Source organism: Heterodontus francisci, chromosome 9, assembly GCF_036365525.1.
Source record: "Heterodontus francisci isolate sHetFra1 chromosome 9, sHetFra1.hap1, whole genome shotgun sequence".
Classification (NCBI taxonomy): domain Eukaryota; kingdom Metazoa; phylum Chordata; class Chondrichthyes; order Heterodontiformes; family Heterodontidae; genus Heterodontus; species Heterodontus francisci.
In genome coordinates this window covers 97349324-97376507 of record NC_090379.1, presented here as the reverse complement: position 1 = coordinate 97376507, position 27184 = coordinate 97349324, and the positions used below count along the sequence as shown (strand labels likewise).

Genomic DNA, 27184 nt, shown 5'->3' with positions numbered 1-27184 from the left:
CAGGAACATGAATGAACGCATTGACACTGCACATTTTTCCAGTCTTCAACATATCAGATTTTCACGATGAGGTGGTTAAATATTCAGAGTGAAACTACAAATTTTTTAGAAAACCCCACTAATCTTTGAAAAATGTAATCCTACTCTATTTTAGTCCACATTCTTGGATTCCACCCCTTTCGCACACACAGAAAGAAAACAAAAGTCAGGAGTTTTACACAATACTCATGGACACTGTGCCAAGTTAAACACTTTGGGACTGGTTCTATTCTTAGTTACCGCAGAAAGAATTAAATTGCAGGAAAAACGCAATATTATCTAGCACTAAAAATACACATTAGCAGCTAAGTGAGAATATAGTCATTTGCTTTTCCAAGCACTGAGGAGCAGAGCAAATGTCACAGGGCATGTCCTGATTTTATCACCGCACAAATCTTATGGCAAGTTAAATCTATGTACAGGGATTACTCTTCCAGTCGCCAAAATAGCAATGTAACAGAGTAACTTGGATATATCTAGGAGCTGCTTTTATAATACGACCAAACCTGCAAGAAATATTTCCCTGGCTGCCATGGGGCAGTGGCAGCAGCAACTTGGAGAATGGCTTAGTTAGCTGATTTTCCCAAGACCCAAACTACAATGTGAAAGCAGCTAATCTGTGTCACAAACAGATGGCTTCATGCTTCAGAACCTAGTTTTAGGGGCAACACAGGATATCATATGCAGCACCCAGTTACCAGCCTGACAATGCTGATTGGTTTATTAAACCTAAAAGATGTATTACAAATGAGGGGGGGGGGGGGCAGGAGGAGAAAATGGAGATGGGAAGGTAACCGTGCAGGGACAAGATAGGAGAAACTTTTTACAGTTCTAGGTTATGATGGAGTTATCTAGGTTTCATCTCAATACTGGCTATACACATGGTAACTGTCCTTGGATGTACAAGAGGCCTGCATTAACTCGGCTATAATGCCAGTTAAATGAATGAGACAAATGAAAATAAAATTCTTCGTCAACCCTATTTTAATATCATTATATTCCACAGCAGTGAACTGAACCCAACTCAACAAGAAAACAACTTCCTCCCAGTAGGTGGTCAACTTTTTCCATCAAAGATCTCACACGCACACATGCACGCACTCATACATGTTACAAAATAGTCTGGGTTGTATTGCTGGAGGGTCCTCTTTGGGCAGGACTCTGCTTTACCACAAAAAGGTGTGCACAGCGTTCTAGAGTTCGTAAATCATCGCCCTTCAAATTATTTATGGAAAGCTTCTCTGTCTAACTAATGAAGTGATTAGTCACTAATGAGTTGCTGAGTATCAAAAGCATCAGATCAGACCTGTACCACATAACAAATCCAGACATGTTTAGAGAGATTCCTTTTGTCAACACACACCATAGTCTACATTATGGCAAGATATTTTGGGTTTCCAGCAGGAAAGCAAGCAATACCTAATTTACAGGATGGAACTAATTTTGAAAGTAGCTCTACAAAAGTTTCCACCAATAACTGGCAAAATTATTTTTTTCCTCTCACCTCCCCCTACCCAAAGGCAGTGTACTGATGCTGAAGTACAGCCCCATGGCATTCACAAATGGAAGTTCTGTGCAAGCGTGGACTATTGAATCTTGGGCACATCTCTGAAGAGCACAATCCCATCTTCATCTAACACCCACACCCATATAATTCCAGATGGCAATTCGGACATGAAAGCTCACTGTAATGCCCCAACAGAAACTGCTTAACTCACCAACACTCAGTACTAAAACACACAGTGCATTTATCCAATAAACAATTAGGGCATCTTTGACAGTCTTATTTATATGGGAAACTTCAAAAGCAGAAAGAAAAGGCAATTCTGAAATAAATCTCTGACGTCAGTATGGAGATTGGTTTTTCTGAAGAGAATGGGGTCAGCGAGCATGTCGAATAGCAATCTGAGGGAGGAGCCAATTAAAGCCAGTAGGATGCCCAAGCTTTACATCCTATACTTTTATGGTCTTGTCTTGTCTTGTCCTACATGGATGCTCTAAAAAACAAAATTTGCAATGTTTAAAAAAAGATACTCGCAGTGGAAGCACACTATTGGCAAATGTTGATAAAAGCACTGCATTAGTAAGTGCAGCAGAATTGGGGCAGTTAGGGTAGTGGCAGTGTCTACATGTTTTGCCCAACACTGACCTTGTTTTTGTCACCAGTGGCAGAGAAAGATGAGAGTGTCCAGGAGCTTTTCAGTAAATGCTCACATTGCCATAATGAACCATGCAATTCATGTGGGAGTATAAGAAGAAAAATCAGCCACATTAATGCTCTTGATCACAGGCCAGCATCCCCCACTGGAAAAGAATGTCTACAAGTACCAGCTGAGGACAGCAGGCAGCTCAACTCCCATACCAGCCCTAATTAGGCTACCAATAGTCAGCCATGGGCTCACACAAAGAATGACCACTTGGGTAAAGTACAGCAGGACTGCTGTCTTCCAAAGACAAATAAAAATATTGGGCCTACAATATGAGATTCTGCAAAAATACTTTTAAACCTCATTCTTGGTCTCATCATTTATAATCTGCAAATAAGCTGAATCATGTGCTTTATACTATTTAAGACATGAGTAACACCTGCTGTTTAGCCAGACAGAAACTCAACTTCCAGCCTTAATTATGAAACAGATGAAAATTCTCTGAAAATTGGGCAATCATTTTTTTTAAATCCACACCTATTCTGTCAAATAAAACCAGCATACTGCAAGTGAAGCAATCTTCCAGGACCCTCCCATTTCTCTCTCTCTTTCTCTCTCTCGAAAAAGCCCACTCAACTCATCAGTCTAATTACAGTATAGCATTTATTTCATTGCTGCTTGTGGGATGTTGCTGTGCACAAATTGGCAGCCATGCTGCCCCAGATTTCAATAGTGACTACACTTTCAAAAACGAATTAATTCCTCTGTAGCACTTTGAGATGTCCAGAGGTTGTGAAAGGCTACACATAAAAGGCAAGTTTATTCCGTCTTTGCACTTCTAATTCTCCCACTGTATATTAGCATAGTTCTTTATTCCTTATCTCTTTTTCCCCTCAAACCTCTAAAGCACCAGAAGATATTTTCTACATTAAAAGGCATTGTGGCAGATCGAGTTCAATGTGGGGATGTGGGATGTGTTGGGTCATTTCCTTTGGACCCCAAAAAAATTAATGTATTTTCTAAACAAGACTGAACCAAACTTGGTGTCATATCTGACCCCTGGATGAGATTCCAACCACGTACCCCAAGGCCGCTTACTTCCACCTCCGTAATGTCTCCCGACCCGCCCCTACCTCAGCTCATTTGTTGCTGAAAACCTCATCCATGTTGCCGAAAATTCTACTGCATTCCTGACTGGCCTCCTATGTTATGCCCTCCGTAAACTTGAGCTCATCCAAATCTCTGCTGCTGTGTCCTTACTCGCACCCGCCCTACAACACAGAGATCTCTGCGCTCCTTCAATTCTGCCTCCTGAGCATGATTTAATTGCCTAAACTGGAGCTATCATGAATTCAGCTGCCCAGGCCCCAAGCTCTGGAGTTCCTGCCCTAAATGTCTCCGCCTTTCTTTCCTCCTTTAAAACGCTCCTCAAAACCTACCTTCGACCAAGCTTTTGGTCATGTGTCCTATTATCGCCTTACATGGTGCAGCCATTTTACCACATGAAAGGCATAAATACAAGTTGTTGTTGTAAATGGTGAGAAACTAGGTACTGCGACAGAGCAAAGAGGTTTAGGAGTACAGGTACAGAACTCAGTAAAAGCTAGTGGACAAGTACAAAAAAAATTTAAAAGCTAATGGAATATTGACTTTCATCTCAAAGGGGCTGGAATACAAAAGGAGCATATATTACGTTACAGTTTTATAAAGCTGTTTCAACTCCATTTAGAGCACTATGTTCGGTTCTGGGCATTGTACCTCAGTAAATATATATTGGCCTTGGAGGGAGGGGATACAATGCAGATTCACCAGAAAAAGATACCAGGCTAAAAGAGCTAAATTGAGAATACAGGTCATATAGACTAGGCTTGTACTTACTTGAATTTAGAAGAATAAGGGGTGATCTAATTGAGGTATTTGTGATGATTAAAGGATTTATTAGGTGGATAGAGAGATAACTATTTCCTCTTGTGATGGACTCCACAACAAGGAAGCAGAAACTTAAAATTACTCCATACCAGATATTCACAACTTCACTGCTCTGACTTAGGTAACTGCAGCAGGTACAAAGACCAAAACTTCGTTACCTAAAATAATCTACTCACCACAGCAATTTTATTGGCTAGTGACAAGATGATAATTTTCAGATTAGCTATTAATTCCATTGCATGTTCAAAAAAAAGTACTCTTGCAATGTCCTCTACCATCAAAAATCAAATTAACTGGCCAAACATATCATGCTGTTTTAAGAACTTCCTATGCATAATTGGTCAAGATGTTTGCCTACATAATGACGACTAAAGTTCAAAAGCAATTCATTGATTGCAAAGTACTAGATATCCTGAGGATGTGATGAGGTATTTTATGAATGCTAGCTTTTTGTTTATGAAGATATCATTAGGATTGAAACACTATTCTCTTGATAACCTCACTTTATCTCAGTAATGTATGGAGAACATTCTAGAGGAATGTTTCCTCAGCCCAACTGAGCTTTAGGTTGCAGCACTGACTTTGGCATTGGTGTAAAAGTAGTTTTGAGTTGGCACCAACTGTTCTGAGTTTGCATTAAGTGCAGTAGAATTACAGCTTTCATTCACTTTACTGCTCTGCCAATCATACTGCAAGGATTCAAGCTAAATTTACATTGCCTCATTTGCGTACACCAAATACAGCAATCTGGGATGTCATGGGATTAAATGCCTGAGATGGTAATTGGTTGATAGCCCCACAGTATTCCAAGTCAGCAGCTCAGACACCAAGGAAGACTGTTAAACTAATATCTGATCCTGAGCTGTTTATTATATCTCCAAGGAATATAAGCACTATGCAACAGGCACCCTAAGTGTAGCAGAGGCATTGAAAAATTAGTGAAATAGTAGTAAAATATAGTAGGTACAAATCTAGTTACAAGAAACTGAGGAGCATTATGAAGCGGCTTATGTGGGACATAAACCGCATCTCGATATGGTAATGAGGTCACTCATGAGATGTAATGGGTATACATTTTACCATCAGAGATGCTAAATGATATTCAAATATGCTTTGTGATAAACTACAATTACTTGGTATAATTTGGCAGGATATACTTAGAGCCTGTAGAATCTACTCAATCAGTACTTGTGATCCATAAAAGCAACCTTGTAACAGCACCCATTTTTGTCAAAATTCTACAAGCATGTTCCATAAATATTGCAGAATATTCTGCAGTAACCAAAATTTTCGTAAGTAAATTTAAAGATAAATAAATCAAGGGTTATCACCAGAGTAAAAATTTAACATTGAGCTCACTCAGTAATGTGAACAGCAATGCAACATAACAAAAATAAATATTGATCATGCCACACCCTGCCAAAAAAGTCAATACGTTTGATATTTCTGTGGTCAAAATATTTTTACAAAACTATAAAAATCCTACAAGTAAAAAAGAGAGATCTTAAAACAGTACAATAGGTAATCAGTTAATTTGTTCTTTAATGGTAATGGTGGCTAAGGACACTGGGAAAACATTTTCGAACCTGAGCCAGTTACCTATACAAAACCCCACAGCACTCAGACATTTCATTGAGAACTGCCCCCCCTCCTCCCCTCCACATACAATCAGCAATGTTTCAAATTGAGACCACTGCCCTCTTTGCTATTTCATAGGAGTGGCAACACATGCAAAATTCAAAGACCTGTTGGAAACTGGAGGCCAGCAATTCCAATTTCTAAAAGGGAGAGAACAGAACTTGATGCTTTTACTCAAATGAAGACCCGGCAGCAAATTGCAATATCCACAAGCACCTGGTGCTCGAACAAAGGTTGGGAGAACTACACTTTTGCCCAAGCTACTCTAATACAAAAGGGCTCAAACTAGTGAAATCTTCTTACAATTCAGAAATATTTAACTCCTGCTAGGGAAAGGGTGTACTTTGCCTATTGGACTTTTCAAACTGTATTGGATCATCTGCAGATATCCATTTAAATAGAGATCTGAAATGAAGTGCATTGCTTGTGATATCCTCATTTCAAGAAAAAGGTGGAGCCCACACTAGCTTTTTCAGAAAAACACAAAACTCCAACAATGGAGTGTGGTTGTAAATGCTTTTCATTATGGTTTGATAAGCTTAATTAAATCAGCTGGAGACCACCACAACAGAATGCTCAAAAGAAACATCCAAAGCTGTAAAACAGAGGCAATGATTACTGTTTGACAGTGGGAAATCTACAGCTCATTGCCAAAAGGTTACTTTTACACAAAAAAAGTCAAAACTAAAAACATTTAAATGAGGATTCACAACTCATTTGCAGAGCTCAGCCAAGTTGATGTCCATTGCATTATTTCCAGCAGGCATCAGAGGGAATTGAAAAGCCACCACACTGCATGCTTCAATACCACAATTGCCCTGCAGCATCGGTTAGTGGCAGATTCTCTTTCAGGTGGCCTCACTCACTAACATTAAATTGACTCCTCTGAGAAAGGCAGTTACACTGATCATTTGGCATCAGTCTGTTTGAAAAGATCACACCACATGGATTTCGACTGCAGAGTGTAGCTGGACACCACCTCATCACTATCTCCTGCACAGATTTCATTTTGAATATATTGAATTACCGAGGATACGAACAAACATTATGATAGACTAAATTTTAACAGAACTGAGCGTGTTTGAAAAAAATTGATTCTGGCTCTCCTCCGGTGTCACTAAGAATACTAGAACCCGGAGTTCCGAACAGCTGCAAAGATTGGTTTATCCAGATAAAATACATTTGAAGAAATAATGATAAAAAAATTACCTTTTAAAATCTGTCAATATCCCAAATCTTACATACATGAACAATTAGTCACACTAATATTGGACACTCAAAATAAGAGACTGTACAGGTCACCAAACTATACCAATAAAAGCTGAAAAGACATATTATTAGACATAAGGTTTTGCTACAAACCTAGTCATCACAGCCTGGAGAGTAATCAAACAGTGAAAATAAATCTGAGTGCTAGATTGCTTTTTCTACTAATCTGAGGTTAGGTTTAGAAAGGAAGTATCTTTGAAGTCTTTTAACCCTTGTTAATGATCTCATTTTATCTTCTCAGACCTGAAGGATGAGCTTAGTTTATTTATTTATTTAGAGATATAGCACTGAAACAGGCCCTTCGGCCCACCGGATCTGTGCCGACCATCAACCACCCATTTACCCATTTATACTGATCCTACACTAATTCCATATTCCTACCACATCCCCACCTGTCGAGATATATCCCTACCACCTACCTATACTAAGGTAAATTGGCCATTAGCAATTGCCCCATCAACCTGCAAGTCTTTGGCATGTGGGAGGAAACCGGAGCACCCAGAGGAAACCCACGCAGACACCGGGAGAACTTGCAAACTCCACACAGGCAGTACCCAGAATTGAACCCGGGTCGCTGGAGCTGTGAGGCTGCGGTGGTAACCACTGCGCCACTGTGTCGCCATTAATGCAGGTCACACCATCAGCACCTTTTAGCCCATTCTGTTTTCTTTATGCATAGTGCAAATATAGTGCGAGAGGACAAACCCAGAGGGGCATGTTATCCAAATTACTACAGAACACAGCAACAGGAGGACGCCATTCTGCCCCATGGGTCTGTTCCATTATTCAATTAGATAATAGCCGATCTGCATCCCCCAATGGCAGGAGGCCTTAAATCATGGCTATTCTCCATTTATGTCTTTGCCGCAGCTGCACCAAGCCTCAGTGTGTCCCTCAGCACACAGTCCTGGAGATGTAATATGCTGGGTGCTAATGCTCTGAAGTTTCTCCAAAATGGCTTGAATAAATAAGATGCTTTATTAATAGAACGCAACAATATAAAACAGAATAATCCTTCCCAAATATTTGCACACAGTCAGCAGACCATTTGTCAATTGTATTTTGGCAGGAAGTCCCGGCTAACATTTGTAAACCAAAGATGTGCGACATGTCAAATTTTGACTCCAAGCCATGTACGCAGATATTAGGGCAGGTGGAAAAAGTTTGGGTCAAAGAGATAAGTTGTAAGGAGCATCTTAAAAGGAGGAAAAACAGAGGTAGAGAGGTTTAGGGGAGGAATTCCAGAGCTTAGGGCCTGGGCAACTGAAGGCATGGCCATCAAAATGGTGTATTAAAAATCGAGGATGCCTAAGAGGCCAGACTTGGAGGTGCGCAGATATATCTGAGGGTTGTAGGGCTGGAGGAGGTTACAGAGATAGGGATGGGCAAAGACGTGTGGGGGGAATTTGAAAACAAGGACGAGAATTTTCAAAATCAAGGTGTTGCTTAACTGAGTAGGTCATCGAGCATAGGGGTGATGGATGGAGGGACTTGGTACAAGTAAGGACACAGGCAGCAGAGTTTTAGATGAGCCCAAGTTTCCGGGGGGCGGGTCAGACATGGGACACCGGCCGGAAGTGCATTACAATAGTCAGGTCCAGAGGTAATAAAGGCAAGGATGAAGATTTCAACAGCAGATCAATTTATTTTCTGTATGTCTAGAGATTGAATGCACATTTTTAATAAAGCAGCTGCCATGTACAAGTCATTCAGAAAGTGCATCACTCACTTTGATTTTAACAACCTGTTTTTTAAAATATGGCATTGATAGCTCAAACATAAAATCAGCAAGGCCATCAGTGGGATTGGTCCAAGTCACCCCAGACTTGGGAGAGAAAGGAAAGAGACACTGGTCCTGGATCCCACTCCTGATCCCTATTTAATGGTCCTTGCTGAGACGCAAGTGCAGAGACGTAAGAACACAGGAGCAGGAGTAGGCCATTCAGCCCTTGATCATCTACCTCAACATTGCTTTTCGCACTATCCCCATATACCTTGATGTCATTAGTATCCAGATATCTATCAATTTCTGTCTTGAACATACTCAATGATTGAGCTTCCAAAACCCTCTGGGGTAGACAATTTCAAAGATTCACCACCCTCTGAGTAAAGAAATTTCTCATCATCTGTCTTAAATGGCCTAACCCTTGTTCTGAGACTATGCCCCCTGGTTCTAGATTCACCAGCCAGTGGAAACATCCTATCTACAACTACCCAGTCAAAACCCTTTAATAATTTTGTAAGTTTCAATGAGATCACCTCTCATTCTTCAAGACTCTAAAGAATACAGAGAGTTTCCTCATTCTCTCCTCATAAGACAATCCCGCAGTCCCAGGGATTAGTTTGGTGAAACGCCATTGGATTCCCTCTATGGCAAGTATATACTTCCTTAGATAATGAGACTTTACTCTTGTACTCAAAACCCCTTGCGATGAAGGCCAACGTACCATTTGCCTTCCTAATTGCTTGCTGCACCTGCATGCTAGCTTTTAGTGACTCATAAACAAGAACACCCAGGTCCCTTTGGACATCAACACTTCCCAACCTCTCACCATTTAAGAAATATTCTTTTTTTTTTCTACCGAAGTGGATAACAACACTCATTCACATTATATTCCATCTGCCACGTTCTTGCCCATTCACTTAAACTGTCCAAGTCCCCTTGAAGCCTCCTTACATCCTCTTCACAACTTAAATTCCCACCTAGTTTTGTGTCATCAGCAAATTTGGAAATATTACATTTGGTCCCCACATCCAAATCATTTATACAGATTGTGAACAGCTGTGGTCCCAGCACTGATCCTTGCAGTACTCCACTAGTAACAGCCTGCCATCCTGAGAATGACCCATTTATTCTTACTCTCTGTTTTGTATCTGTTAAACAATTCTCAATCCATTGCAGTATATTACCCCCAATCCCATGTGCTCTAATTTTGTTTACTAACCTCTCATGTGGAACCTTATCAAAGGCCTTCTGAAAATCCAAATACAACACATCCACTGTTTCTCCTTTATCTATGCTATAAGTAACATCCTCAAAAAACTCCAACAGGTTTGTTAAACAAGATTTCCCTCTCAAAAATCCACGTTGACTCTGCCCAATCATATCATTATTTTCTAAGTGTCTAGTTATCACTTTATAATAGATTCTAATATGTTCCCAACTACTGACGTCAAACTAACGTCTCTGTAATGGCAATTAAATCATGCCCATTTACCTCTATTTGTGCCTTCAAATCATCCAACTTGTTGCGATTGCTGCATGCATTCAGATAGAGTGCCCTTAACTTTGTCTTTTTAACATTATTTCACATTCTGATCCTATTTGATGCTTGCCTTCGCTTCATCGGTCTTTGAATTTCGCTTACTACTTTTCGACTTCCTGTTACCAGTTTAGATTCCCTCCAATCTTCCCTTCCTGCCATACTCAGATCAATTCCCTTATTGCTACCTTGCTCTCTTGCCTTCTCCACTCTCTCTAAATTATCACATCTTCCCTCATCCCTGCTATTTAGTTTAAAGTCCTCTCTACCGCCCCAGTTATACCCTCGCCAGAACATTGCGCCCAGCATTGTTCAGGTAAAGACTGTTCCAACGGTACAGCTCCCACTTGCCCCAATATTGGTGCTAATGTCCCATGAATTGAAACCTATTTCTCCCACACCAATCTTTGAACCATGCATTTAACTCTGATCTTATTTACCTTACTCCAATTTGCTCTTAGCTCACGTAATAATCCAGAGATCATCATCTTTGAGGTTCTGCTTTTTAATTTAGCCCCTGGATGCTCATATATTCTCTATGCAGAACCTCTTTCCTAGTCCTATCTATGCCGTTGGTACCCACATGGAGCATGACAACTAGATCCTTCCTGTCCAGCCCCGAACAGATGTCCCGAACCCTGGCATCGGGCAAGCAACACAGCCTTCTGGATTCTTGCTCTTGGCTGCATAGAACTCTGTCTATCCCCCTGATTAAGTCAGTGGTTATAACAATTTAAACGAGAACTGGATAAATATTTGAAAAGGAAGGATAGAAAAAATTAGAGTAGGCAGATTCAACTGAAGCACAATCAATCACGATGGGCCAAGTACCACCTCATCCCATGCTCTAAATGTCTTAAATTCATCAAATTATCATTGGCTAATGTTAAGGTTTTATTTCCATGTGGTATGGAGCAGAAGAGGCTGCTTTTTAGAGATATGGCTTCTCATAAACCATCATATTTGTGGTTTGGAGATGACATTTGGTTAAAATAAGAAAAGCCAGACTTAATGGCTACCCAAGCCTTAAAATGTAACAAAATGATGAACATCAGCATATTCTCTATAATGCATGGTAACAATCACTGACAAAATTGAGAGCATATTGGGTTAACTGCAACATGCACAGGGACCTCTCAAATCATTTTTTCAGTTTATGAAAAGATAACACTAGGAAATTGACCAAATTTTTGTTTAATTGTGACAAACTTTTAAAATCATTCTACTTGTAATGTCAGGACAGCATGACGAACAGAATTTGTTTATTATTCAAACTCAACCAGAGCACGGCATACTCCCTGCACTGCTACTTCGGAGCAATGCAGTAGTCTTTCAATTAGAAGAGTTTCCAGTGCTGGGCCTCACCTTGGCAATACAGAAGCCATTTTACATCAGAGCTTACACTGAAAGGGACCAACCCAAATCCTGAATATACACAGAAGGAAGTGTTTTTATATTAACTACGCCAAGATATATAGTACTGAAAAGTAAAAGGCTGCAGTAATTTGAAGGTGTGTATGCAATATGTAACCTCAATAATATCAAGGACAGTCTAATATTACAACAGTACTTAATTGACTCTAAAGTGCTTTGGGATATCCTAAAGTCAGAAAGGCACTGTACAAGTGCAAGCCTTTTCTTTTCAGTGCTTGTCTGAGCCCCTGGCTATACGTGAGGTCCATAATCATGTGTTTGGTATATTGAGATTACAAATCCCCGAAAGGGATTAGAAACCAGTAATCTAACCTAAATATATGTATGTGTTCTTCTGTTTTCTTTTGCCCTTATTCCTAAACTTGCAGAATGCCATCTACATGCTTGTCTTCCTCCCTGTACCCTCAATGTTGAGTCCTCTATTCTGGAAACTTTTCCAGGACTAATGAAAAAGTAGAGCTTATTTTCTCTCAATCTTTTCTTCCTCTTCCTGTCTACATACTTTGAGAAACACCCTCGTCACTACTTGCTGATTAACCTCATCTGCACTCTTTCATCTTTGGTGGTATCTAGTACTACAGGCCTTGTTCTTGCAACTGAACTCAACAATTCAAAAAGAAATAAATCTACAAGAGAACAGCTTGAGCTGCTTACATGAGTTATCAGCGCTTTGAGCATTGTCCATACTGCTGCTGTCAGCCAACAAGCCTTGCCTACAGTAGTCTATTTTTGGGCGCAAGGCAGCTTACAGTATACCTTTTTTGGAGGGATTAAAGAATATGGTTTCCACTTTTTCACACTCACCCCACCCCCATCTTATTCAGATAACAAGGATGAACAAGCAACCTGCTCACAGAAGTCAGCCATTCGTCCCATCATACCAGCTCTTTGATGGAGCTATCAATTAATCCCATTCCCGTCCCCTTTCGCCATGGATATGCAAATTTCAGGCACTTGAGCCTGCTGCTCAGAGTTGCATTAGACCACCATCTCAAGATAAATCCCTCTAATTATTTTTCCCCTCATCGATAAAGACCCCTACCCTTGAAGAGGGAACAGCAATAAGGCACAGCCTACTGCATTGATCTAAAATCCTGCTATTGCAGTGCATCGAAACAAGATTTATTACACAATGATTTATCAGGGTTTAACTATATTATTCTGGTGCTATAATACCCAGCTTCAGCTCATCATGAACCTCCCACCAGATCACATTCAATTTTCCTTTTGTCTTTTTGTTAAACCTCTTACTTACTTGAGCAATCAAATTGGTATCCCACAGGCAAGAACTACATATTCTCCCTCTATCTGCACTGCTGCCGCTTTATTCATTTCCTCTTCTTCCTTGTTGTTCTTTCAACTCTGCAACTATTTTGTAAACATCTTACTTGCTTGCAGCAGCTGTGCATTAATAGTCTGTGAATCATTGTTCATGCCAATACTTCTAAAGAATTTAAATGGGCTTTTGAGAATTGGTACCAAAGCCTCAAACCATGTTGCACAATTCATGGAGTGGGATGCATTGCTCAAAGCTGCAACTGCCTAGCAATTCAGCATACGAAACTTCAGGAAGAATGTACAGGGTTATGGAGAGAAGGCAGGGGAATGGAACTGACGGAATTGCTCTGAGAGAACCAGTGTGGACACGATGGGCCGAATGGCCTTCCTCTGCGCTGTAAAACTTCAGTGATTCTATGTGCAGATTATTTTTGCTCATCGAGCCCATCCCTCTTTGACCGATCTTCATTGCACTTACCCACCAATTCTCATTCATTCTCTCGCTCTCCTATAACCTCCTGTGGCACTAGGCGATTAGTTGGCCATACAGGTTAGAAGCAAGTCCCTCCACTTAAGCTTCATTTTCCTTTGCTTCCGCTTCAAATTCACTGCTAACGTGCCTCAAATATGGGAGCATTTCAGCTGCAAAATACTTAACAGAAAGTAGGCACACTCCTTTTTACTGAAGGGGATTCACCAACATCTTCTCATTTAGCTATGGACATTCAATATCACATTGATGGCGTGGTGACCAAAACAGTTGAAAATTCACACTCAATATGGTTATCAGCCAATACACTTAAAAGCCAGGTAGATGATGTAAACTATTAGCTCCAATGATGTCAGAAGGGTCCCTGAGGAATGGCATCTAATTTACCAAGCTGTGGAGCACTTGAGAATGGGCAAATATTTTGTCAATTTAAAAAAAAATCACCAATAGAGGGTAGGGAATATCTTGCAAAGCATTTTTATTTTTAAAAAAATGATACTAGCCCCTTCACTAGACCACAGAGACACAGGTTTATCACTGGTTCAGTTTGTGTAACAACTTTCAAAGGCATTAACCAGTAACAAATTGAATTTAGAAAAAAACTCTGAAGGCTGAAAATCTGAAACCAGAGAACAGCGGAAATACACAGTTGGTTATCAACTGAACAAGGAAAGCCAGCTTAACAATTTGGGTAGAGATCGCTCACCTAAACATCAACCCTTTATCTCCTTTTCGGATGCTCATACACCCGCTGTGCGCATCCGTCATTTCCCATTTTTAAAGCAGCAGGGATTACACTGGAAGCGAGAAAGAAAAGCTCATTTAGCTTTCCTTCCCCAAGGATAGGGAATACCAAAGAAAGTGTTGCAGACTCAAAGACAAATCACTGAAATTTTCCCTCAGGACTTTGAAATTTTTTAAGTCACTCAAGCTTAACTGCAAGTGTTTGTAATCAGAACTGCTTCTTTGTGTTACAATCTTATAACACACTCCGAGACAGCTTTAATCCCAATACAGCCCATTAGTGAACACAATCCTAGACAGCACATCAAACTAAAATCATTTCTACTTGGATAGACCTACACCACAATGCTGGTGCTGATTAACACAAACTGGTAATCATAAATCACAAAGTATGACTGTTGTGGAAAATTGAAATGTCGCTCTGGTACAAAAAGGGGACTACAAGGTTCAAGCAACAAAAGTGTCAGTTTGACTGAATTGGTCACTGTCTCCATGAGAAGGGTGCTGGTTCAAGCGTCACTGAAGCACACAATCTTGCCTAACATTTTAGCGTAGGAGTGTTGCACTGTCTTTCAGCCGTGACTTTAAACCAAGGCTCCATCCTTCTATACAGTGGTCTAGGTGGATGTAAAAGGACCACACAACACTATTTGAAAGAGCAACAAGTTCTCACAATGCCTTGACCAACATTCCACCCTTAACCACCACCACCTTGGATCATCTTGATCATCATTTACTGTTTGTGGGACCTTGCTGCGCACAAATTGCCAAATCTAAGTACAATAATGGCTACATTCCAAAAGCAAATTCATTGATTGTGAAGTACTTGGGACCATTCTGCGAAATTAAAAGATGCTATGTAGATAGATACCAGTTCTTTCTTTCCTTTTGGTTAAAAGGAAGCTTCCGTCTGCACCTGACCCCTTGTTACTGCTTAATGCTGACATCAGGTAAACAAAATGGGAAAGTTTACAAATTAGCAGTATTCAATTTTGTACTAAAAAGCTGGAAGGAATTTTTGTAGGGAAACTTTTTTATATTAACTGCCTGGTCGAAAACAAAAATCCAAAAATGTTGCTGCAATATTAACAAAACCATTTTAATTTAATTTGCGTTTCTACTGGGTAGGAACTTTTCAACAAAAAAAAATGTTCAGAAATTGCACTTTACCTCACAACACTATGGTTTTTCAAACAGGGAATTACATTTGACATGCAGTAACTAGTTATTCAGGCACTGTAGTACGTCATGATGATACTGCTTTTGCAAGTTAATCCCAGGTCAGACGTCAGATCAACACAGTGCGATTGTGCAAGCTCGAAAGTTAGATATGACCAGGATAAGGAGGTAAGGAAAAACTAAATGCCACAGAGTCACTAACTTGCTGCACGGAGCAAAAAGATCCAGAATTATGTCATTATCATCACCATATGACTCATGCAACAAGTCAAGACAGAATTGCTACAGGTACCACAAACACAGGAAACACCTTCATTGCACCATTCCACAGCAAAAACACAATGACATTCAAATTCTGCTCTTTTCTGGAAAAGTATTTCGTTTCCACAGTCAGTGTTAAAAATTCAATTTTTTTCACATTTTACTTCCATCTCTGCTGCTAGTAAAAAAAAAACGCTAAGGTAAAAGTCATGGATAGCAACCAGCACTCATCTTATGGTTTCCATCAAATATACCCATGAACCACACAAGTTAAAAATTACTTAGCCCTCCCCAACCAAAGTGGCTCAGTGGCTAAATGCAATGTACTGCATCTTGTGGTTTCTAAGCCATGCAAGTCAAGTCTGTTCATAGTTAGTCAATCTCAGCCTTATAAGTGGCAAGGGTGATATGATTAGTCTAAGCATTCTCAGCTTAGGAAAAGATGGCAAAACATACTATCCAGCTAGCTCCATTTCTTCCCCTTGCACCTCGGGGTTTTCGGGGGGGGGTTTTCCTACATTAAATGCACTATATAATTGGTGGTGCTTGTGGTCATTGTCATATATGGATGGTTATGGAGCTGGGTGTGCATGCGGTACGGTCAGATTTGGTTCAGCTCTCCTCTCAAAAGAAATTGCCAGCCAAAACTCATTCTAGGCTCAGATCTCAGGACATCCCAAAGCCGAAGTACTTTGAGGGTAGTCACTGCTATAATGTAGGAAACACACAGCCAGGTCTCATAAGCAGCAATGGAACAATGACCAGATAATGTGTTTTTTTTTTAATTGATGTCGGTTAAGGGATAACTATTTGCCTCGACAAGGTAACCATCACCTTGGAACTGTACCTCAATATAAGCAACCCACTTGAAAGCAGCAGAATCGGAGGAGAAAATCCAAATGGAGGAAATATCAAATGAAAAAAACACTCGCTATGGATAAAATTCTTAGGATATTGCATTAGCATCACAATGGGATATAATTTAAGTGACAAAGATATGGTTTTGATAATCAAAACCGTATTACATTCTAAACTATTATACAATTCCACAAATTATCTCATTCGATAGATAGTTCAATAATTCCATTAGCTTCCCCCAACTCCTACTAAAATAGTTGTGGCGTTATAGGAAAAGGCTGAGGTAGCGGATCATGGAGAGCTTCGGGATGGGAGAAGGAGTCAAGGAAAATAAAATGTTAAGAAATATTGAAAGAAAAGTTTCCTTTTCAGTTGGTAAAAATTTAATCAAATATTTAAAAACAGAATAGTGAATGCAATACAGCCAATACCAGCAAAGATGCTGCAATTTCATGCACTGAAAACAAATTCTGACTTATTCAGTCATAGGTACCATGAAGGCAAAAGAAACACATAGGCTAATCTGGTCTTGGATGCATGACTCATTATGCAATCTGCTTCTCCATGTTTGGTAATTAACATTTCAAAATATCTTGATGGCAATTACAAAGGCAAATGTCACTGCTCTTCTACTAAATCAGTGGTTCTCAAACTGGAGTCTGTGGACCCCTGGGAGTCAATTGAGACTTTCCAGGAGGTCCATGAAATAATCTGAACAGAATCCGGCACCGCGATGGCAGGGTCGACCACACACTGGGTTGACAGAAGATTTCCCACCCTGAAGTACGTTAGTGAACAAATGGGTTTTATGACAATCTGGTAGTTTCATGACCATCATTATGTAGACTAGCTTTTTATTCCAGATTAATTAATTCAATTTAAATTCCTCCAGCTGCCACGCTGGAATTTGAATTCATGGACTGAATTGCCCAATCCATTATGGATGCACTGAGAGGCGGGAGGGCTGGCAATATGGCATGGGGAAGGCGTTAGGAGGGGAGCCCGATTGCTTCCTGCCGCCATGCCGTATTGCCAGCGGTGGGAAATATGGCAGTGTTTCCGCCCACCTGGCAGCCAATTGAGCCACATAAGGACCACTTCCCACTCTGGGGGTATTTTGCCTGTTTCGGGAGGGCCTACTGCCGCACGGGGAGACCGCCAAGTAAAGCTTAGCAGCCTCCCAGTGGGTTTCATTGGGGGGGGGGGGGGGGCGGGGGCGGGGGGGAAAGAGAGAAAAAGGAGTGTTCCTTCCTTTATGGGCACTCCATGGACTGCCTCCCCAGCAGCAATGGTGGCCATCCCTGCAGTAACAGCACTGCCAGTGCACCAACACCACCTCCACTCCACCAACCTGATCACCGGGGCCTGCCTGTGTGTTTGGCCCCAGCACCTTCAACCCAACCCACCTGTCTTCTAGGGTACCTTGCCCCTGAGGCGCCCTCTCCCTGGAGCTGCAGCCTCAGCACTGCTGCCTCTAGCAGTGGCACTGCTGAGACTGCCTGCTCTCCGATTGGGTCAGCAGTTCTTGGGGAGGGGTGGGGGGGGGGGGGGGCGCGTGGGGGCATGGTAGGCTGCCATCCTTAATTGGATGGTGGCCGCCAGCAACATTCCACCCCAGGGCCCTGCCCCCGGTTGAAGCAGGGTCGGCTCCCATTTTAGTTTAGTTTCGTTTAGAGATACAGCACTGAAACAGGCCCTTCGGCCCACCGAGTCTGTGCCGACCATCAACCACCCATTTATACTAATCCTACTAATTCCATATTCCTACCACATCCCCACCTGTCCCTATATTTCCCTACCACCTACCTATACTAGGGGCAATTTGTAATGGCCAATTTACCCATCAACCTGCAAGTCTTTGGCATGTGGGAGGAAACCCATGCAGACACAGGGAGAACTTGCAAACTCCACACAGGCAGTACCCAGAATTGAACCCGGGTCGCTGGAGCTGTGAGGCTGCGGTGCTAACCACTGCGCCACTGTCCTGGCAGCGAGACTTCACCATCAAAGAGAAAATTCAGTCCCATGTCCCCAGAGCACTAGCTCAGGTGTCTGGATTACTAGTCCAGTAACATTGCCACAATGCTACCGTCACCCTGTGAAAAAACAGCATTAGTTTTCACATAAGCAGACAAAACCCAGCTCTACTTCACCACTACCCCACTGTTGCTTGTCTGCTATCCAGTACTGGATGAACAAAACTTTCCTCCAATTAAATATTGGGAACGCCAATGCCTTTGTCTGAGGCGAAACCAGACGGTTCGCAAAGGTTAGTGTCAATCGAGATGAGCTTCCAACCACATATCCATACCACCAAGACTGCTTATTTCTACCTCCATAACATCGCCCATGTCTGCCTCAGCCCCAGCTCATCTGCTGCAGAAACCCTCATCCACACTTCTGTTCCGTCTAAACTGGATTAATCCAATGCACTCCTGGCAGGCCTCCCGCATCCTTCCCTCCATGAACTTGTGATCCAAAACTTGCTGCCCGTATCCTTACTCACACCAAGTCCTGTAAAATCCATTACCCTTGCGCTTGTAGACCTACACTGGCTCCCGGTTAAGCAGTGCCTCGAATTAAAAAATTTCATTCCCATTTTCAAATCTCTCCATAGGATTGCCCATTGCTATCTCTAAACTCCTCCAGCCCCACAACCCTCAGATATCGGTGTTCATCTAATTCTGGCCTCCTGAGCATCCCCAATTTTAACTGCTTCACCATTGGTGTCCATGCCTTCAGTTACCTAGGCCCATACCGTGGCATTCCCTTCCTAAACTTCTCCTCCTTTCTTCCTCTTTCGCCCTTTCAGACACTCATTAAAACATACCTCTGATGAAGCTTTTAGCCATCAGCCCCAATATCACCTCATGTGGCTCAGTGTCAAACTTTGCTTATAATGCTCCTGTGAAGTGCTTTGAGTGTTTTATTACATTAAAAGGCATTATGTAAATATAAGTAGCTGCTGTTTCAAAGTTACTCCCACAGTGCTATTAGGTAGGGAGCTCCAAGATTTTGACGGAGCCCTTTCTCGGCATTTCTTCATGGACGAAGATTTTGGGAAGGTCATACTCATCGGTTGCAAGGCCACTGGAGACTAGGCAGGCCCATTTGTGACAGGCAGATTCTCCCACGGAAGGTGCAAGCGAAGGTGTTGGGGAAAAATGGATCTATCCTTTTCCTTTTCTCTTTCCTGCTGGTTTTTCGCTCAGTCTCAAAAGTGTCTGCAGCCCCCCTGATGTAGCATCTCCAGACATCACAATCTATGGCCTGTGCTTCACACTGGTGATGGTCAATGTGGCACACAGAGAGGGACTTCTTCAGGGAGTTCTTGAAACGTTTACATGGGACCCCTGTTCCTTTTACCCGTGGTCAGATCTCCATACAACACGATCTTGGGCAGGCGACTGTCGTCTAACCGAGCAACGGGACCCACCCAACACAGCTGGCTTTCTAGGAGGATGCCTCGATGCTGGTGATGGAGCATTGATGGAGAAACAAAAGTCAGGATGGTGTGTGTCTCAGAGTTGTTTTTGGGAGGTGATGGTGCTCCCAAGCACCTGCTGCCCATGTCCTTGAGTGGTGAAGGACATGGGTTTTGGGAGTTGCTGCATAAGAGCCCTGCTGAGTTTCTATAGCTAGCACATGAAGGGGTATATCGTAATCAAGTGGAATCCTTTCTCTTGGATGTTGTCAAGTGTTGCTGCTGCTGATCCACCCAGGCAAGTGAAACGTATTCCATCTTACTCCCACCATCCAGGATCAATGAGGGATCAAATTTCAAACAATACTGGGGTGGGAGGAAGGAGGGGAAAGGGAAGAGAAAAACCAATGCTGCCACCCAGTGTAGTGGAGCTGGATGTCTCAGCTGAGGCATGACTTAGCTTTGCTTGGCCAAATGGTGAGGGGAGGGGATGAAGAGAAAGCAAAACATAAAATGCAGGGTTTTAGTCCTGAATCCTTCTCATGACCAGGACTGAAAAAAAAGAGGAGACTGTTTAAATGACATTTATGGCTTTGTTATAAAATGGATGGAGCAGACGATACATAACACCATGTCGATGATAGAATCTATAATAAAGGATGTGATAACAGGACTATTAGAAAATAATGGTAGGATTGGGCAGCATCAACATGAATTTATGACAGGGAAATCATGTTTAACAAACCTGTTGGAGTTTTTTCAGGATGTAACTAGCAGAATAGATAAGGGGGAACCAGTGGATGTCGTATATTTAGATTTTCAGAAAGCTTTCGTTAAGGTCTCACACAAGAGGTTAGTAAACAAAATTAGAACATGTGGGATTGGTGGGGGGGAGGGGGGGCAAGCTGGAGAGATGATGAAATATACTGGCATAGATTGAGAACTGGCTAATGGACAGAAAACAGACAGTAGAAATAAATGGATCATTTTCAGGTTGGCAGGCTGCGAGTAGTGAGGTACCGCAATGATCAGCGTTTGGGCCCCAGCTATTCACAATCCATATCAATGATTTGGATGTGGAGATTAAATGTAATGTTTCCAAGTTTGCAGATGACACAAAACTAGGTGGAAGTGTGAGTTGTGAAGAAGATGCAAAGACGCTCCAAGGGGATTTGGAGAGGCTAAGCAAGTAGGCAAAAACTTGGCAGAGAGTACAATGTGCAGAAATGTGAGGTTATCCACTTTGGTAGGAAAAACAGAAATAAAAAGAGTATTTCTTAAATGGTGAGAGGCTGGGATGTGTTGAACTTCAAAAGGGACTTGGATGTCCTTGTTCATGAGTCACTGAAAGCTAACATGTAGGTACAGCAAGCAATTAAGGCAGCAAATGGTATGGCCTTTACTACAAGAGGATTTAAGTGTAGGAGCATAGATTTTTCTTGCAATTATATAGATCCTTGGTGAGACTGCACCTGGAGTACTGTGTGCAGTTTTAGTAAAGATACACTTGCCATAAAGGGAGTGCAACAAAGGTTCACCAAATTAATTCCAGGAATGGAGGGACTGTCCAATGAGGAAAGATTAAATAGATAGAGTCTTTATTCTCTGGAGTTTAGCAGAATGAGAGGTGATCTCATTCAAACATACAAAATTCTTACAAGGCTCAACTGGGTGGATGCAGGAAGGATTCCACTGGCTGGGGAAATTAGAACCAGGGAACAAGGTCTCAGAATAAGGGCAAGCTATTTAGAATGGAGATGAGGAGGAATTTCTTCGCTCAAAGGGTGCTGAATCTTTGGAATTCTCTGCCCGAGAGCCGTGGAGGCTCACTCGTTGTTCAAGACAGAAATCAATAGATTTCTACCTATTAAAATCATGGGATATGGGGATAGTGCAGGAAAATTATATTGAAGCAGATCAGCCATGATCTCAGGTGAATGGCGGAGGAGACTCGTAGGACTGAATGGCTCCTATTCCTGCTCCGATTTCTTATGATCTCATGTTCTTATGATGTCAGATTCTTCACAGGCAAAGATCATGGGAAGGCTTGTTTGTGCTAGTTAGCACAACTGTTGATGACTGAAGAGGCTAATTCTTGATCTGCAGGCACTTGAGCATTGAGGGCACAAGAACTCCTGGTTTGGAGGGGTTCTGGTATAAGCAGACTCCTTCCATAGTCGCACCTTTCTTCAGCAGCCTCCCGGCTGTTTGTTTCAAACTTGCAGGCCTATTGCTAATTGTTGTGCTCCAGCTGTTTCCATCGGCAGCCTCCTGCTCCCACACCCGTTGATCAATGTCAGCCAAACAGAGCTGTCTTTTCAGCTGGTCTTTAAACTATTTGTGAGGTGCGTAAAAAAGTACTCTCTCATATTTCCTCTGCATCTTTTGCACAAAACTTTCAATGTGTCATCTAGTGCTAGAGGGAAGGGGTGGGGAGGGGGGGCGGGGGTCATTGGGGAAGAGACAATGGAGACACAGAGCACGGGGCGGGGGAAGGGGGTGGGGGAAAGAGAGATCAAGGTCTCTCCTGACAGATGAATATCTATCCAAAATACTTTGCATCGCTACATCAAGTATGCGGGCAGAGGTTGACTACCTATGCAAACAAAAACAATGCCAGGTATGTCACTAAATCAGTTTTCAATATAGTGAGGAGAAACAAAGTCAATACACTAGTCTTCTCATTTAAAACTTCTTCACAAAAATACACATTTGTTGTTGTTTTTATTAGTAAGAATTTTTTAATGCCTTTATCTATCAAAATTTGCTCAACAACACCACCTCCCCCCCCCCACCCCCGCCCAAGCAAAAATCGTAATGTAGCCCTCCATCCGTAAAGGTTGGACAACCCTGGCTAACAGCGAAGCCAAAGGCATTTGCTGCCTCAGAGAAACCGTTCACAATGAGCTGCATTGCCTCTTCCATAAGTGCCAGAAGGGCGAATTGTCTGCTAACAGAAGCTCCAGAATAAGTTCTTCTGTGGTTTTGGTATGTATCTGTTCAGAAGCGGATGTATATACCTTCTGTCAAGGCCACCTTTACTTCTTGAAGCATCGTACTGAAGAAAATAGAGAAAAGGGTCGGTGTCAGAACACACCTTTGCTTAACACCATTGGAGATAGGAAAGCTGTCTGAGAGAGCTCCATTCGGCTTGACCTGACCTTTCTGACCTGCCTGCAATTGACATAGAATGAGGAGGAACCTTGGAGGACACCCAATCTGGATACTATCCTCCAACGTCTGTCCCAGCTGTGTCCATCAATATGCCTTGGTGAGATCTACAAAAGTAGCATAAAGGCCCATGTTTTGTTCCTTACATTTCTCCTGGATCTGTCCCAGCATAAAGATCATGTCTATAGCTCCCCTGCTGGGTCTGCATCCACACCGACTTTCAGGGAGGCTTTCTTTAGCTGTTGTCGGAATAAGTCTATTTAGAAGCACTCTGGCCAAGATTTTTCCTGCAATGGAGAGTAGGGTGATGCCTCTGCGGTTTAAATAGTTAGACTTCTTTCCCTGGTTTCCGTAGAGGGAGACAAATCACTGTATCTCAAAAAGATTCTGAGGCACTGTCCCTTTCTCCCAGCATTGCAGTAAACAGATCTGTAAGCCTATCAAGGATCACATCTCTTCCTCATTTACAGACCTCAGCTGGAATCCTATCTACTCCAGGGCTTTGAGAGAAATTAACTGTGCTTTAGCAGTCTTGATCTCTTCATGGGTTGGTAGTTCATGCAGCTCAGACTTCACTTCCCTCTGGGAGATCTTTGCCTTGAACATCTCTTGCACCTTGTCACCAAATAGGCTCTCAAAGTGTTCTGACCATCGGTGCAACATGGATTCTTTATCTATGAGCAGGGTTGCGCCATCAGCACCGGGTGGGAAGATCCATATACAGATCTCGATGCTTCGTAGAAGGATCTCCCATCTCTGCACACATTTGTACCCTTTCAGCGGGCACTGTCCACCAGTTGTTCTGAATGATTTGGAAGCTGGTTTGCAGAGTGCTGCAGGTTTCCCTACATACATGCCCTAATGACCAGGCTACAAAAGCTGCAAGTGTGGCAGGAGTGTTTCTTCTGAAGCAGCTCTTGAATTTCCATGTCATTTTCATCAAACCAATTTTGGTTTCTTTTGGTTGAGAAGCCAACCACTTCTGCAGCGGTTTCTTGTGTGATGAATTTCAACTGTTCCCACTGCTCCGCTGAGGGAACCACTGAGGAGTCTGTCTTCAAGCTTGCTCTGGAAAACTGCTTTTATGTCCGGTAGATTGAGTCTATGGTCTTGTAGTTTCCTTGTTTGTGGGTCTTTCCTTTCGCGTGATGGTTTGATTCTGCAGGCAATATTGGTTCGAACCAGCCTGTGGTTGGTGTAACAATCGGCAATGGCATAACTCTGGTGTGTAGTACTTCCCGTACATCATGCTAGCACATCAGAATGTAATCCAAAATGTGCCAATGCTTTGAGAATGCTCTACCAAGGGAACCTTTACTAGGCAATGTCCTGATGAATAGACCTCCAAATCAAAGGATGAACTAGGCTGAAGCCACATCATGCAGTAATGATGAGGAACACTTCAGCCGCACAAATTTCAGATCGACAGCTTCTTGAAACAGCCACCAAAAATAAGCTTTAAATGAAAGAAGTTCAAGCTTACCAAGATTTAAATCTGCGCACACAAACTACACGGTAAACCAGGACATGAATTACAAGAAAATATTGCAACGATTTCAGCTTTACCTCGGAGGCAAAAATTCCTTTAGTTATTACTGCCATGAGATGCTTTGAGCTTCTTTTTTTGCATTATTACTAGTTTTCTATTGAAGTGCAAAACATTAAATTAAAACTACTTTCAAGTCCCAACAGAAGACAAAACAAATCCGGCAACTGTAAATGTAAATGGCTTTTAATAATAAATCACTGTATCTTGTGCACAAATATTCATTGGTTTTGCCTTTGGGAACAATGCAACAGAACTTCCAATTTCCAATACCGCATTCTCCTTCTCCCAGTGGATGATAAATCTTGACAAATAATCAAGAATCATCAAAATTTGACCTTAAAACATATGGTATAGCAATAAAAATAAATAGAGAATGCTGGAAATACTCAGCAGGTCAGGCAGCATTTGTGGAGAGAGAAAGAGTTAACATTTCAGGTCAATGACCTTTCATCAGAACTGGAAAAAGTTAAAGATGTAATAGGTAAAGGCCTGCTCAGGTCAGGGAAAAAAACCCAACCCGAACCAGACAGAACCACATCAGACCCGAGCCTGACCCAACCACCGGAATGTTCACTTTACCTACCTTCCGATTCCAAATCAATCAGTTTTTCACTTTTTCAATTTGTGCAGATAAGCAACAAAACTGTAATTGGACTTGAAAGGTTGATTAAAAAGATGAAGATTGAAGCCATGAAGTCAGTGATTGTTTGGTCATGAGTTAAAGAGAAACCCACGGAGTTGTGCCCAGACAGGTTGTGCCACATTGTACCAGATTCTGTCTGTGTGTAGACTAGAGTCCTGACAGTGATCATTTTATACTTTTTATATAAATACTGTATATTTTATAATAATTAATCACTTAGGACCTTCCTGGTCTCTGAATCTCAGCTGCTCACTGGATAAACGCAGCAAGTATTTCAACCTGTAAAGCAGGAGTCTAGGTAATGTATAATGACATTTTCTGAGCCTTCAGGCAATTGCTGTGTTTGTCTTAAGCAATACAGATACTGGTACAGTGTGGCACAACACGTCTGGGCACAACTCCATGGGTTTCTGTTTAACTCGTGACCAATCACTGACTTCGTGGCTCCAATCTTCATCTTTTTAAACAGCCTTTCCAAGTCCAATTAATACTGTGTGTCCCCAACCCAGACCCAGCCCAACCTGACCTGACCCGAGCCCGAAAGCCAGACCTGACCCGAGCCCGACACGTGTCGTCGGGTCCCGTCGGGTAGCAGGCCTTTAGTAACAGGTTTCAAGCAAGTAGAGGAAGGGAAAAGGTGGGGTAGAGGGGGAAAAAAAAAAAGAGAAGGTTTGCGACAGCATGGAAAGTAGGAGAGATTCAATGATGAGAGAGATAAGGCAAAAGGGGACGCTAATGGGCCAAGTAAGGATACAGTGTAAATGGCAACAGCAGAATCATTACCTACACGTGCTGTCCAAAAAGAATGTGAGAGCAGTGGTTATGATCTGAAATTGTGGAACTCAACGTTGAGTTCGGCAGTCTGAGAAATGTCAAATGGAAAAAGGAGGTGCTGTTCTTCAAGCTTCCGTCGACCTTCTGAAAAGGGTGCAAGGCAATGGACGGAAGTCAGAGTGGGAGTGGGGTGGAAAATTAATATGACGGGAGACTGGAAGCTCAGGGTCACCCTTGCTGAAGAAACAGAAGTGTTCCGCAAAGCGATTTCAACCAACCTGTGTTCGATTTCCCCCAATACAGAGCAGACCACTTAGTGAGCAACAAAGAATACAGTACTAAATTGAAAGTACAAGAAAAATAGCTGTTTCATCTGAAAGGAGTATTTGTGACCCTGGACAGTAAAAAAAAAAGGGAGGAGGGAGAAGGGCAGATGTTCCATCTCTTGCGCTGGCATGGGAAGGGGCTGTGGAAAGGAGATAGGGCACTGAGAAGTAGACGAAGAAAGTGTCACAGAGGGAATGCAACCTTTGGAATACTGGAAGGAGAGGGTAGGGGAAGATGTACTTGCTAGTGGCATCATGGCAGAGGTAACAAGAAATGATCCGCAAATGGTGGGATAGAAGGTGAGGGTAAGGGAAAAACCTATCACGGTACAGGGAGGGAGAAGGGCTGAGAGCAGCCGCGGGCCAATGGGACGGGCACAGTCAAGGGCCAACCTCGGTGGAAGGAAAAAGGACAATTTGGAAGCACCATTATGGATGGTGATATCAAATAGATACGACAGAGATGGAGAAACTGGGAGAATGCAATAGAATCCTTACAGGAAGCAGGGCGAGAGGAAGTGTAGTTACAAGTAGCCGTGGGAGTCGGTGGGCTCATATTAGATATTGGTCAACAGGCTATCCCAAGAAATGGAGATGGAACAAAAATTATCCAGAGAGGTGTTGGTATCTAAGAATTGTTGAAATATGTGATCATTGACATCTGAATAGAAATTTTAAAAGCTTTTTGTTAAAGGGCAGATGAGGCAAAGAATTAAATGAAACAGTGGACCAGGACAGCTTTGAGAGACTGTGTAAAATGGGGGAAAG

At 42.1% G+C, this 27184-nt stretch overlaps 1 protein-coding gene across 10 annotated transcripts in view; it reads right to left on the bottom strand.

Annotated features, from left to right (window-relative positions):
• Positions 1-27184, bottom strand: part of sipa1l1 (signal-induced proliferation-associated 1 like 1) — a 371020-nt gene that overhangs the window by 321536 nt on the left and 22300 nt on the right. The window lies entirely within an intron of this gene.